Source organism: Bufo bufo, chromosome 5 (assembly GCF_905171765.1).
Source record: "Bufo bufo chromosome 5, aBufBuf1.1, whole genome shotgun sequence".
NCBI classification, from domain to species: Eukaryota; Metazoa; Chordata; class Amphibia; order Anura; family Bufonidae; genus Bufo; species Bufo bufo.
In genome coordinates this window covers 68,714,298-68,728,747 of record NC_053393.1, presented here as the reverse complement: position 1 = coordinate 68,728,747, position 14,450 = coordinate 68,714,298, and positions in this window count along the sequence as shown.

Below are 14,450 nucleotides of genomic sequence, written 5' to 3'. Positions count from 1 at the left end.
AGCAGGGTCAACCCTACCGGTCAGTATGCCTGGTTTAATGGGGTTGACTCTGCTGACAAGTGTTCTTTAAGAATTAGTTTATGGGGTATTTACAGACATATCAGCAGGTCTTCATATCAGCAGGTCAGTTTTAGTCCGGTGGAATTTTTTTTTTTCCATATACAGTGTATTTAAATACTGTAGTAAAACCTCTGAAAAAGGGCTCATGAACACGAGCGCATTCATTTTCCATTTTCATTCCGTTTTATTTACAGGTCCATATGCGGAACCATTCATTTCAACGGCTCCGCAAAAAAAACTAAAATGACTCCGTGTGCATTCCGTTTCTGTATGTCCGCATGGCCGTTCCGCAAAAAAATTGAACATGTCCTACTCTTGTCCACTTTGTTACAGCGGATCAGCAAAAAAAACTGATGCAATATGGATGTCACATGGATGCCATCCCTTTTTTTTTGCGGATCTGTGTTTTGCAGTCCGCAAAATAAATACGGTTGTGTGCATAAGCCCAAAGGCTGTAAAATCTCTCTCTCTTTCTCTCTCCATATGAATATATATATATATATGAGAGAGAGAAAGAGAGGTTCCTCTGCAATGATCCTTTTAGGATTATTTTGTAATCTAATGCCGAATATTAAATTTGGCCAGTGTTATCCTTTAAAATTATTTGGTTGAGCTCATTAAAGGGGCACTCCCATCTCAGACATTCATGGTTATTCCTAGGATATGCCATCAATGTCAGATAGGTGTAGTCCCACCACTGGGACCTGTTCCTATCCCCAGAACAGGTCCCCCGAAGTATAAGTTCAGATCATTGTTGAGCAATGGCGCTCAACACTTTTTGGAAGTCCACAGTGGTGACTAGAGGTTGGCCGCGTTTGACTCTGTTCTCTCCTTCACTTTCGGGGGCCTGTTCTAGAGACAGGATCAGGTCTCAGAGATGGGACCTGCACCTATCTGATATTGATGGCATATTTTAGTTATATTCCGTAAATGTCTGAGATGGGAATACCCCTTCAATACATTTTTTTAAAGCATGCCTGTTGTTTCATGTGTCTTTTCAGAATCAGGAATGGCATTTTTATGGCCATTATATGATTTGTATCTCGTATCTATTTAGAATCAGTTTTCTCCTCTGCGGGCTCTGTCTCTGTCAGTTGTCCCTTAGGGTACAACCACACGACGCGGTCACAGATCGACAGAAAAGTGTAGTATTCATTCGATTAATCAGGGCCCTCTAAGGCATATGTTGAAGCAACCGCACGGTGTGTTTATACACTAAGTGTACGGTCATACTTGGCGAATTCTCTGTAGCGGAATTTCATGTGGAAAATCTGCAGCATTTACAGTGCAAGCAAAACTGACTTGCGATGCAGGTTTTCAGTCCGCAGCTTGTCAATTATTGCTACAGGTTTACATGAGCTATCAATGCAGCGTACTCAAGTTAGGTGTAGAAATGTTCCTGGGTGTTGTAGTGCAATTGTGACACTAACCTGAGACAGCTGACTCTCTGCAAGGGCAGGTGATGATGAAAAATGTTCGTGACGCCAGTGCCAATTAAACGGTGGCACGCCGTTTGCTGATAGCAGGAATAACTGAGGAACCACGTGATGTTAAAGCAGAACTCAAACTTTAGTAGTCATCATATAGGGACATTAACGGAAACGCAGTTCCTTTGCAGACAGTTGATTTCAGTACATTTGATGCAGGCAATATATGTATAGCAAGGTGACTTCAGAGTGTTAAACACAGGACTTGCAGTACAGGCAGCTTGCACTCTATTCCTGACTGATCCTGGAACATAGAAAATCTTCTCCGAGGCCCAATACCCTAGCTCTGGCGTATATCCTTGGTTTTATCTTTATCAAGTACCTCCTCTGTTGTCTTGAGTACCTCTTGCTTTTCTGAGCTTTGCCTCTGTCTCTCTCTCAGCTTCCTCAGGCTCTTTAATTGAGGGGTTCCTGCTTCTGCATAGGTGAACTCAGGAGGGGAACCTTCTCTTTGAATCTGGAACCCGGTTACAGGGGCTGCAATACCCTCTCCTAGTCTGCAGGCTTCAGGCCTGGACTTGACTCAGACATAGTCTGATCTCTCACTCATAGAAACATAGAAACATAGAAACATAGAATGTGTCGGCAGATAAGAACCATTTGGCCCATCTAGTCTGCCCAATATACTGAATACTATGGATAGCCCCCGGCCCTAACTTATATGAAGGATGGCCTTATGCCTATCCCATGCATGCTTAAACCCCTTCACTGTATTTGCAGCTACCACTTCTGCAGGAAGGCTATTCCATGCATCCACTACTCTCTCAGTAAAGTAATACTTCCTTATATTACTTTTAAACCTTTGCCCCTCTAATTTAAAACTGTGTCCTCTTGTGGTAGTTTTTCTTCTTTTAAATATGCTCTCTTCCTTTACCGAGTTGATTCCCTTTATGTATTTAAAAGTTTCTATCATATCCCCTCTGTCTCTTCTTTCTTCCAAGCTATACATATTAAGGTCCTTTAACCTTTCCTGGTAAGTTTTATCCTGCAATCCATGTACTAGTTTAGTAGCTCTTCTCTGAACTCTCTCTAGAGTATCTATATCCTTCTGGAGATATGGCCTCCAGTACTGCGCACAATACTCCAAGTGAGGTCTCACCAGTGTTCTGTACAGCGGCATAAGCACTTCACTCTTTCTACTGCTTATACCTCTCCCTATACATCCAAGCATTCTGCTGGCATTTCGTGCTGCTCTATTACATTGTCTTCCCACCTTTAAGTCTTCTGAAATAATTACTCCTAAATCCCTTTCCTCAGATACTGAGGTCAGGACTGTGTCAAATAATCTATATTCTGCCCTTGGGTTTTTACGCCCCAGGTGCATTATCTTGCACTTATCCACATTAAATTTCAGTTTCCAGAGTTCTGACCATTCTTCTAGTTTTCCTAAATCCTTTTCCATTTGGCGTTTCCCTCCAGGAACATCAACCCTGTTACATATCTTTGTGTCATCAGCAAAAAGACAAACCTTACCAGCGAGGACTTTTGCAATATCACTTATGAAGATATTAAACAAAATCGGTCCCAGTACAGATCCCTGTGGAACCCCACTGGTAACATTACCTTGTTTTGAATGTTCTCCATTGACTACAACCCTCTGTTGTCTGTCACTCAGCCACTGCCTAATCCACTCAACAATATGGGAGTCCATGCTCAATGACTGCAGTTTATTGATAAGTCTTCTATGTGGGACAGTGTCAAAAGCCTTACTAAAATCTAGATATGCGATGTCTACTGCACCTCCACCGTCTATTATTTTATTCACCCAGTCAAAAAAATCTATAAGATTTGTTTGACATGATCTCCCTGAAGTAAACCCATGTTGTTTTTCATCTTGCAATCCATGGGATTTTAGATGTTCCACAATCCTATCCTTTAATAGGGTTTCCATTAATTTGCCTACTATTGATGTCAGACTCACTGGTCTATAGTTGCTCGATTCCTCCCTACTACCTTTCTTGTGAATGGGCACGACATTTGCCAATTTCCAATCTTCCGGGACGACTCCTGTTACTAATGATTGGTTAAATAAATCTGTTAACGGTTTTGCCAGCTCACCACTAAGCTCTTTTAATAATTTTGGGTGTATCTCATCAGGCCCCTGTGACTTATCTGTCTTCACCTTAGACAGCAAACTTAGAACATCTTCCTCTGTAAAGATACATGCATCAAACGATTTAATAGTCATTCTTTCTAGTGGAGGTCCTTCTCCTTTTTCTTTTGTAAAAACTGAACAGAAGTATTCATTAAGGCAGTCGGCTAGCCCTTTATTCTCTTCTACATACCTTCCGTCCTTTGTTTTTAATTTAGTTATTCCTTGTTTTAATTTCCTTTTTTCATTTATATATCTGAAGAATGTCTTATCCCCTTTTTTCATAGACTGAGCTAGTTTTTCTTCTGCCTGCGCTTTAGAAGTTCTTATAACTTGCTTGGCCTCTCTCTGCCTAATCTTGTAGATTTCCTTATCTTCATTGCTCTGGGTTTTTTTATAATTACAAAATGCTAGCTTTTTATTTTTAATGATTTGGGCCACTTCTGCTGAGTACCACATTGGTCTCCTCCACTACTCCTCCTCCTTCACTACTCCTCCTCCTTTCCCTGACTGGGCCTTATATAAACTAGGGCTCCCTAGCTCCCTCTAGTGACTAAGAGCTGGAATGACACCCCTAGCAGGCCTGTACATGCAAGTTTCACAGTAACAGGGAAATACATAGCATTACAGTTTATAAAGATGACTTATACCAACTTCCCCATAAATAAGGGGGGGAACGACAGCACACAAGTGACCCTCCTGTAGTGACGGGCATTACAGTCCCCGTACACTACATACTCCACTGCTTTAAGCTGAGTACGACCTCGTACTCCATCAGGGCTCGCCCAACTGGAATCTCTACCTGAAACAGAAAAAGAGACATGCAGGCATACATACATGTAATTCATCTGCATTTACATTCATATCAGGTCCAATTGGCAAAGGTGAAGGTTGGTGACAAGGGGCGTCGTTCTCTTCTTCTCAGGATAGTGAATGGAACTGGGGCGCTGACCTGGCACAGCGTAACATTATAACCAGGATAGTCCATGACAATGAATAAGTCCATAATAGAACAGCAAAATAGATAAAACAGTATAAAAGTTCTTGGAGGCTCAAAGAACAAACATGAGTCCGTACCCAGGTTATTTTCCTATTAAATCACAGAGGCTCTCGTGCGGTGGAGTCCATCTCTGGGCACATTTCCTTTAAAAAGAGTAAGAATCTCAGAGGCTCAGGTTCTTTTGAGTCTGTCTCCGGGCACGGTTCCTTAGTATCAAGTTGCACAATATAAAACAAGTGCTGTAATACCCCTGATCAACCTGAAAAGGGGGTTAAGGGTAAAAGGTGCAACAAAGGAACAGGCACAACTTGGCGTGGAATAGCAAAAGCAGGCAGGAGATCCTGGAAACAAACTTGGCTTTGTTGACCTTGTGATTTCAGTGGTTAACACCTACCACTGAGCCGTGGATGAACTGGCAGCAGCAACAAACAACCAAGAAACATAGGACTCCTGTCCTGGAAGGGTTAAGCGTACAACATCATATTTCTAACAAAATAAATCAAAGGCCTAGCAGGCTGATTCACAGTGGCATGTCATAATCACCTGGATCTGCTGGCAAATACGGCCTGTAATAGTCCTCTACAGGAGGATGTGCCCACATAATGGTGTCAGGGGGCAGCTGCAAGGTAAAGGGGCCCCTAATAGGTATTGGCCCCATGGGCCTAGGGGTAAACCCTCTTGTGGACCGTACCGGTCTTGGCATACTGATTGTGGGTGATGCAGCATTGGGTACCACCGCCGCAAGCGGTCCGGTGGGCTCTGTGCAGCAGTTCACAGCACTAGCGGGTCCTCTTTGGGGCCGCAACGGAGCGGTGGTGACAGAAGGTGGTCTACGGGTGGTGACAGGCACCCTTACCTCGTCCTTCTTTGGCGGTGTCCGGATCCTGGCGGTCGCGATCTTGCGCAGCTCCCGCAACTTCTCTTCCAGCCGGACAATCTGGTGACCGATGCTCTCCGTGTCGGAGTCGCTGTCGTCTGCTGGCGCCGCCGGCGCAGGTACATTCAACGATGGCTCGGACTCGGCCTCTGCAGGTTCTGGTGGCGCGTCGGGTCTCCGACCCTTCCGGATGTTCTCCAAGGTAACCCGAAGTCCTTTTAAGTTCTCTAGGTCCTGTATGGTCTTCTCCCGACGAGGCAGCTCGGGGGAAGGATAAGGGCTCACCCATTTTTCCAACACGGTTGGCTGCCAGAAGACATTAGGCCCAATGAAGGAGCTCCGCTCCTGGAAGGCGTGATGGCCCGGCTCTGGAGAGCGTTCTGGTTCCCGCTCGCAGCCAGAGTAGTCTTCTTCTGCCTCCCAGTCCTCAGGTTCTCGCTTGGGACGGGTCACGGCAGTTGCATAAGGGCCTCTCAGGCTCTCGGCAGGGGTGAACTCCACTTCCTCTCCCTCGCGGAGGCTGTGCTGATAGGAAGGGAGGTAGTCTCTCTTGACAGATCTTCTATTAACATACAAGTCTCTGCCAGTTAGATAATCTTGGATGAACCCGTAGCCACGGGTTTTGTCAAAGGACACCACCAACCCCCTTCTCCTTTCCAGGCGGGGCTGGGTGTCGGTGTGTCGTTCATGGATAGTCTTGGTCAATTCCTCATAATAGATTTTAGTCTTTGTATTCCGCTTTATAGCGGCCTCCCGGATCTCTGCCATTAGTGAAGACCACTTGAAAGAGGGCTGAAAGAAGTCTCTCCAGGAGCCATAGCAGGGCTCCGGTTCTTTCTCCCGTGGCGGGCAGGCGGGTCTCTCCGGTCCCGGAGAGTAGGCCGGCGGAGAGTCCTCTGGCTCTACACCGGTATCAGTCATCTTTGATATTTCAGGCGTGGACGTTGCAGCAAAGCGGTGCTCACTCTCCAACATGCTCGATCCTTCTCTGGAGAGCGACAGGGTGGCGCCAATATGATCAGCCAGATCCTCCCATTGCACTGGGAGGCCGCCCCCCAGGTATTCCAGTATATGGAAGGCGGAGTCCATGCTGGCAGACATGCAAATGTCCAGATAAGCGGTGGCGCCTGACCTTGAACTCCTTTCCGCTATTTCCTCAAAAAGGCGCCAATTTTTCCCGCTTTTTCGGGATGAAGATGACGCAGCAGCTATTTCAGTAGTCTCAGCGGCCATCTTTAGCAAAATCCGCTGTCTATTCACTGACAGCAAGCAGGATGATAAAAAGTCCATAAAACCACACTCCGGTGTGGCGATTTCTTTCCTCTTGATAGCGCAACACTGTACAGCGCTTTTTGGAGGTTTTAGGCCCACTTTGGGTATGTTTTTCAGTCCACAAAGTCCACTTTAATAAAACAGGCAATTTGTCACTTTGGTCACAGGGCAACTGTATAAGGCACAAAGTTCACGCTTCTTGCACTAGAAAGCGTGCGTATCCTGTTCGTGACGCCAAAAGAGAGGTGCAGCGTACTCAAGTTAGGTGTAGAAATGTTCCTGGGTGTTGTAGTGCAATTGTGACACTAACCTGAGACGGCTGACTCTCTGCAAGGGCAGGTGATGATGAAAAATGTTCGTGACGCCAGTGCCAATTAAACGGTGGCACGCCGTTTGCTGATAGCAGGAATAACTGAGGAACCACGTGATGTTAAAGCAGAACTCAAACTTTAGTAGTCATCATATAGGGACATTAACGGAAACGCAGTTCCTTTGCAGACAGTTGATTTCAGTACATTTGATGCAGGCAATATATGTATAGCAAGGTGACTTCAGAGTGTTAAACACAGGACTTGCAGTACAGGCAGCTTGCACTCTATTCCTGACTGATCCTGGAACATAGAAAATCTTCTCCAAGGCCCAATACCCTAGCTCTGGCGTATATCCTTGGTTTTATCTTTATCAAGTACCTCCTCTGTTGTCTTGAGTACCTCTTGCTTTTCTGAGCTTTGCCTCTGTCTCTCTCTCAGCTTCCTCAGGCTCTTTAATTGAGGGGTTCCTGCTTCTGCATAGGTGAACTCAGGAGGGGAACCTTCTCTTTGAATATGGAACCCGGTTACAGGGGCTGCAATACCCTCTCCTAGTCTGCAGGCTTCAGGCCTGGACTTGACTCAGACATAGTCTGATCTCTCACTCAGTCTGAAGTCTCTCTTCACTACTCCTCCTCCTTTCCCTGACTGGGCCTTATATAAACTAGGGCTCCCTAGCTCCCTCTAGTGACTAAGAGCTGGAATGACACCCCTAGCAGGCCTGTACATGCAAGTTTCACAGTAACAGGGAAATACATAGCATTACAGTTTATAAAGATGACTTATACCAACTTCCCCATAAATAAGGGGGGGAACGACAGCACACAAGTGACCCTCCTGTAGTGACGGGCATTACAGTCCCCGTACACTACATCAACCTTTGCTGATCCATCCTTTGTCTAGTAGAGGAGTCTAATTCATTAAGTGTCATTGGCCTTTTAATATATTAGACTCATCTCACTCCATCACCTTGGGGATCAAAACTGGCATTGGAAACCCCAGTCCTGATAAATCTCCCCCATTGTGTCTCTGGTTTACAGTTTCAGCCTGTCCTAGTCCAAATCTTAAGGACTGTCCAGTGAGAATTCCTGTTTGGATGTACCTTAGGTTCATGTGTTGAAGATGAGTTAAAGTGGTTGTCTCATATAGACAACCCAGGAGAACATGTCATGCTGAAGCACATGAACCTCATTGGCCTTTTAATATATTAGACTCATCTCACTTCATCACCTTAGGTTCATGTGTTGAAGTTGGGTTAAAGTGGTTGTCTCATATAGACAATCCAGGACAACATGTCATGCTTAGGCCCATGAACATCATGGGCCTCATTGGCCTTTTAATATATTAGACTCATCTCATTTCATCACCTTAGGTTCATGTGTTGAAGTTGGGTTAAAGTGGTTGTCTCATATAGACAATCCAGGACAACATGCCATGCTGAGGCCCATGAACATCATGGAAAGGCCCTGCTTGGGACCCCCACTTTAAGCCAGAACAGAGAAACTATCTGCACAATCGGCCCCCGTTTCAGCAGACTCAAGCTTGTATTACATGGACACCGATTAATCGAATTCACGCTTCATTCCCTGCCTGACTGGCTGAAACGCCTGGCTAGTTTCAGCTTCCTCTGCCAAAATCAGCTGTTTTCTGGGAATGCCAATGGTGGGATCCGGGGAGATCAGCTGATTGGGGACAGACTGGTCATAGACCTTACAGGGAAATTTCCTGGTGGGCCGATGCACAGAGGACCCTCCCGAGACCTCCTCATAGCTATTGACAGAATGATCTGATTCTCTCAGCATTAATTAATGCTAAGAACATCAGGTACTCATGCACCTGACCAACCGTCGTAAGTGCCTTCCTGAACTTAACTGTATTACCATCCTCAGAAAGGTCATATAGCTGAATACTGTGGCGAGGGAGGCAGTATTTTGTGTTGCGCTGTAATATTTGGTTCTGCTGGGGAGGTATTTTGTGCTGCCGGCCCCGCCTAGTTGTGTTGTCCCTGACTACTTGTCCAGGCCATCTTCTGTCAATTTGATCCCATCTACAACAAGGGGACACTTTAAGTTTTCTTTTTGCCAGGGCCACTTTAAGTTCCCAGTATGTCCCTGCAGCTGATCAAACGAGGGCTGCATTTTGAAAGGGATCGTCTCTGATGGGTTTTATGACTACAGTTAAATCCGTAGAAAGGCTCATTACTTTAACATTACACAGAAGCTATGACATAAAGCATGTGTAATTATTATATCTAAGTGCCTGCTTGGAGTTTGATTGGTCTGTGACAAAAAGCATAGCATTTCTGAGTAAGGCCTCTTTCACACGAGCGTGACGGATTGGCTCCGGATGCGTTCAGTGAAACTCGCACCATTTTGCAAGCAAGTTCGGGTCAGTTTTGTCTGTGATTGCGTTCAGTTGTTCAGTGCAATGCGTTTTGATCGGTTTTTCATGCGTGTGATAAAAAACTGACGGTTTACAAACAACATCTCTTAGCAACCATCAGTGAAAAACGCATTGCATCCTAACTTGCTTCCGGATGCAATGTGTTTTTCATTGAAGCCCCATTCACTTCTATGGAGCCAGGGCTGTGTGAAAAACGCAGAATATAGGACATTCACGCGACGCAGAACTGATGCATGAAAAACAACGCTCATGTACACAGACACATTGAAATGAATGGGTCAGGATTCAGTGCGGGTGCTATATGTTCACGTCACACATTGCACCTGCGCGGAAAACTCGTTCATGTGAAGTGGGTCTAAGGCCTCTTTCACACAGGCGTCGCGTGTGAGGGCCAGATAGGATGCGGGTGCGTCACGGGAAAATCGTGCGATTTTGCCTGCGAGTGGGGTGAGTTTTGTATACGATTGCGTTGCGTTCTTCAGTTTTTTCCGCGCGAGTGCAATGCAAAACTGAATGTGGTACCCAGACCCGAACCCGGACTTCTTCACAGAAGTTCGGGTTTGGGTTAGGTATTCTGTAGATTTTAATATTTTCCCTTATAACATGTTATAAGGGAAAATAATAGCATTTTTAATACAGAATGCTAAGTAAATTAGGGATGGAGGGGTTAAAAAATAAAAATTTTAAATTAAACTCATCCACTTGTTCATGCTGCCCGGCTCGTCTTCTTTCTTCTTCTTTGAGGACCTGGGAGGAAAAGGACCTTTGGTGATGTCACCGCGCTCATCACATGGTCCATCACCATGGTGATGGACCATGTGATGAGCGCAGTGATGTCACCAAAGGTCCTTTTCTCCCAGGTCCTTAAAGAAGAAGAAGGAAAACGAGCCGGGCAGCATGAACAAGTGGATGAGGTGAGTTTAATTATTATTATTATTTTTTTTTTAACCCCTCCATCCCTAATTTACTTATAACATGTTATAAGGGAAAATAATAAAGATCAGGTCCCCATCCCGAGCGTCTCCTAGCAACCATGCATGAAAATTGCACCGCATCCGCACTTGCTTGCGGATGCTTGCGATTTTCACACAGCCCCATTCACTTCTTTGGGGCCTGCGTTGCGTGAAAAACGCAGAATATAGACCCTGCTGCGATTTTCACGCAACGCATAAGTGATGCATGAAAAAAATCGCTCATGTACACAGCCCCATAGAAATAAATGGGTGCGGATTCAGTGCGGGTGCAATGCGTTCACCTCACGCATTGCACCCGTGCGAAAAACTCGCCCATGTGAAAGGGGCCTAAGAGATAATGACGAGTTGGAGTACAAAAAATAATAATATTAATACAACAGAGCAATTACACATTGTTACCTCCTCCCACCCCCCAACAGCCATCTACAGAGAAGAAAAGTTTTAGAACAACACACAGAAAGACATGAATATTCGGCAAAAAAGTTCAATTCATTTACAAGAAAAGCTGATCATACTCATAGTTTTCCCCATCCCCCAAATCGTAGAGCATCATGGGGAACTTGGCCATTACAGTAACAATATAGTTAAAAAAAAGGCAGATTTTAGTCCAGTTGTTGACCCAGAAAATGAATATCAGTTGTATTGGATGAATTATGGCAAGATGATTTTACCATGTTGGACTGGAGTTCCTGGAGCCCATCAACAATGTTCCCTCTTTGTAGTTACGGACCTGGGAGATGTTCCTTCTAAATTGGGTGAACCAAGAGTGTAGCAATATATTGGTAGTTAACTTATGGTAACATCTCTGAGGTCTAAGGCATAGAAGGAATTAATGTCTGCAACCATGGCGGTCTTGGGCAGTGAGGGGGATTAATGTCAGCATCCTTGGTGGCCTAGGGTTGAGAAGGGGTTCATTTTGAAAACCTGGTCTCCACTGTGTGACTCTCACAGACTTCTCCACATTAACCCCCTCTGTAACACAGAATTCTACCCATGCCCCCTCCTCTCACGCAGACTGCTTCCCATGCCTCATTACACAGATTTCTCCACATTCCCCCTCCCCTCCTACAGTTCTTCTACATGGCCTTCCTCAACCGAGACTACTCATCCCCTCCCCACAGACCACTCCCATCTCTTACAGAACACAGCTCCCCTCCACTCAGACCCATTCCCAACAGGCTGTTCCATATGCCCACCTCATAGTACTTGCATCAATCATGGACTTTCCCTAAGTAGTGCTGTGGTGCAACTTAAGTGGGGCCCTGACTATCAAAGGAAATTTTTGGGCCCACCCTTCATCTCTACATATTGTGCACATCCAATGCACTGTAAATTACATAAACATTTTCTTCTCATGGTCTTACTGATAAGTGATTGGCAGGATTCCTCTGCTGGATCTTTGAGGGTCCTTTTGTATTAGAGGTCTATTTTGGATCAGGGCCTAGACCCATAAGATGATCGACTGGTACTCTGGCTTTTTTTTTTTAACAAAATGTTTATTAAGGTTTTCAACAAACAGAACTCTCATATTACATGCTTTCTATATCAAGATTATGTCATTTTTACATGTACAAGAGTAATCTTACATAATAACCCGTTCCCTCCCTTTACCCCCCCCCCCCTTCCCTTCTCAGGTGGTCAATCTCTAATATATCATGTCATATAATATAATATCGAGTCTCTTACATGTTTTGGTTCACCTTTATTGAGCAATTGTTATGTTAGTGCATTTCAGCTTCCCCAGTGTGCCAGCAATGTCCTCCTTGAGATACTGTACCATGTCGAATCATTAAAGGGGGATGTTAATTTATGTATGTCTGTTTCTGACAAAACTGCACAAATAAATTGTCTCCATTTCCTAAAGAATGCAGTTGCCTGAGTTTCTTGTTTCTTCTCAGCTTCAACTATTTCTAACAACATACAGTTGTGTTCAAAATCATAGCAGTCAGACATCACTAACCTGATCACTGTTTTTGGTAGAAATGATATTTCTACATGGCAAATAATTTACTAGCAGGTGTAGAAGAGTAATAGAAATCCAACAGACCCAACAGTCATGACATGCATGGACTCAGCTAACAATCAGCTCCAGGAAGATCAAAGAAGATCTAAAGGTACTGTTACAATTAGAAGACACCTATGTGAAGCCAAGCTATCTGCAAGAAGCCCCCGCAAAGTCCCACTGTTGAAAAAAAGACATGTGCTGAAGAGGTTACAATTTGCCAAAGAGCACATTGACCGGCCTAAAGAGAAATGGTGCAACATTTTGTGGACTGATGAAAGTAAGCTTGTTCTTTTTGGGTCTAGTGGCCGGAGACAGTTTGTCAGACGACCCCCAAACACTGAATTCAAGCCACAGTACACTGTGAAGACAGTGAAGCATGGTGGGCAAGCATCATGATATGGGGATGTTTCTCATACTACGGTGTTGGGCCTATTTATTGCATACCAGGGATCATGGATCAGTTTGAATACATCAGAATATTTGAAGAGGTCATGCTGCCTTATGCTGAAGAGGAAACGCCCTTGAAATGGGTGTTCCCACAAGACAACGACCCCAAACACACCAGTAAACGTGCAACATCTTGGTTCCAGACCAACAAGATTGACGTTATGGAGTGGCCAGCCCAATCCCGGGATCTTAATCCAATAGAAAACTTGTGGGGTGACATAAAAAAAATGCAGTTTCTGAAGCAAAACCAATAAATAGAGAAGAACTGTGGAATGTAGTCCAATCATCCTGGGCTGGAATACCTGTTCACAGGGGCCAGAGGTTGGTTGACTCTATGCAACACAGATGTCCAGCAGTTCTCAGAAACAGCGGTTATACAACTAAATATTAGTGAAGTGATTCAAAGGAAAGCGGCATTACATTTTTTTTCAAAAAAAATTCGGTCTGCGCATGCGCAGAGTGGAGGGACGGATCCGGCATTGTGGTATTTTGAATGCCGGATCCGGCACTAATACGATCCTTGGGGGAAAAAAATGTCAGATCCCGCATTCTGGCAAATGTTCCGGATTTTTGGCCGGAGATAAAACCGTAGCATGCTGCGATATTATCTCTGTCCTGAACAGTCAAAAAGACTGAACTGGAGACATCCTGATGCATCCTGAACGGATTTCTCTCCATTCAGAATACATGGGGATAAAACTGATCAGTTCTTTTCCAGTATAGAGCCCCTAGGACGGAACTCTATGCCGGAAAAGAAAAACGCTAGTGTGAAAGTACCCTTATATTCACACAAATTTGATATATTTTTCTTCATGTTTTGATTTGGAATAGAATGTGTAGTGTTCCCAATGTATTTGTGTGTATGGAAATAAAAGTTATTAGAAGGATGTTGAGCTTTATTCACTTTTTTAAACACACTGCTATTATTTTGAACACAACTGTACAATGCTTCACCTGGGCTATTACTTCCGTCGCACTAGGACATTCTGGGTCAAGCCACCAACACAGAAGATGTCTCTTAGCCGCCAGGATGAATAGGTGTACAATCTCTGGCAGGTTGTCATTTTTCTCTGATGCCTTGAAAAGTATAATTTCCGGTGTCTCTTGGAACCTACTCCCTAATTTATGTTTGAGTAGCACATTCAGCTGGCTCCAATAGCGCCTGGAGGCCGGACATGCCCAAAGTCCATGGTATAGATCGGTATCTTCCACTTTACATTTGGGGCATGCTACCAGTCTGCCATGGTTTATATTTGTTTTGCTTTTCCGGAAACCATATATTGCCCTATGTATTATCCTATATTGTGTCTCCCTCCACATTGAATTAATAGTTGCCTTTCTTACCCGAGTCCACCCTGCCAGGATGACATTATCGAGGGCATCACTTGAGAAGTCAGATTTCAAACCTTTGAATATTGAAAAATTTGATGATTGCATAATTCGATCTCTAATGCTGGCATACAGGATAGCTAGACTTAGTTTCCCTTGTTAAGATGACATTAGTGTGTCAAATTTATTGACTCTC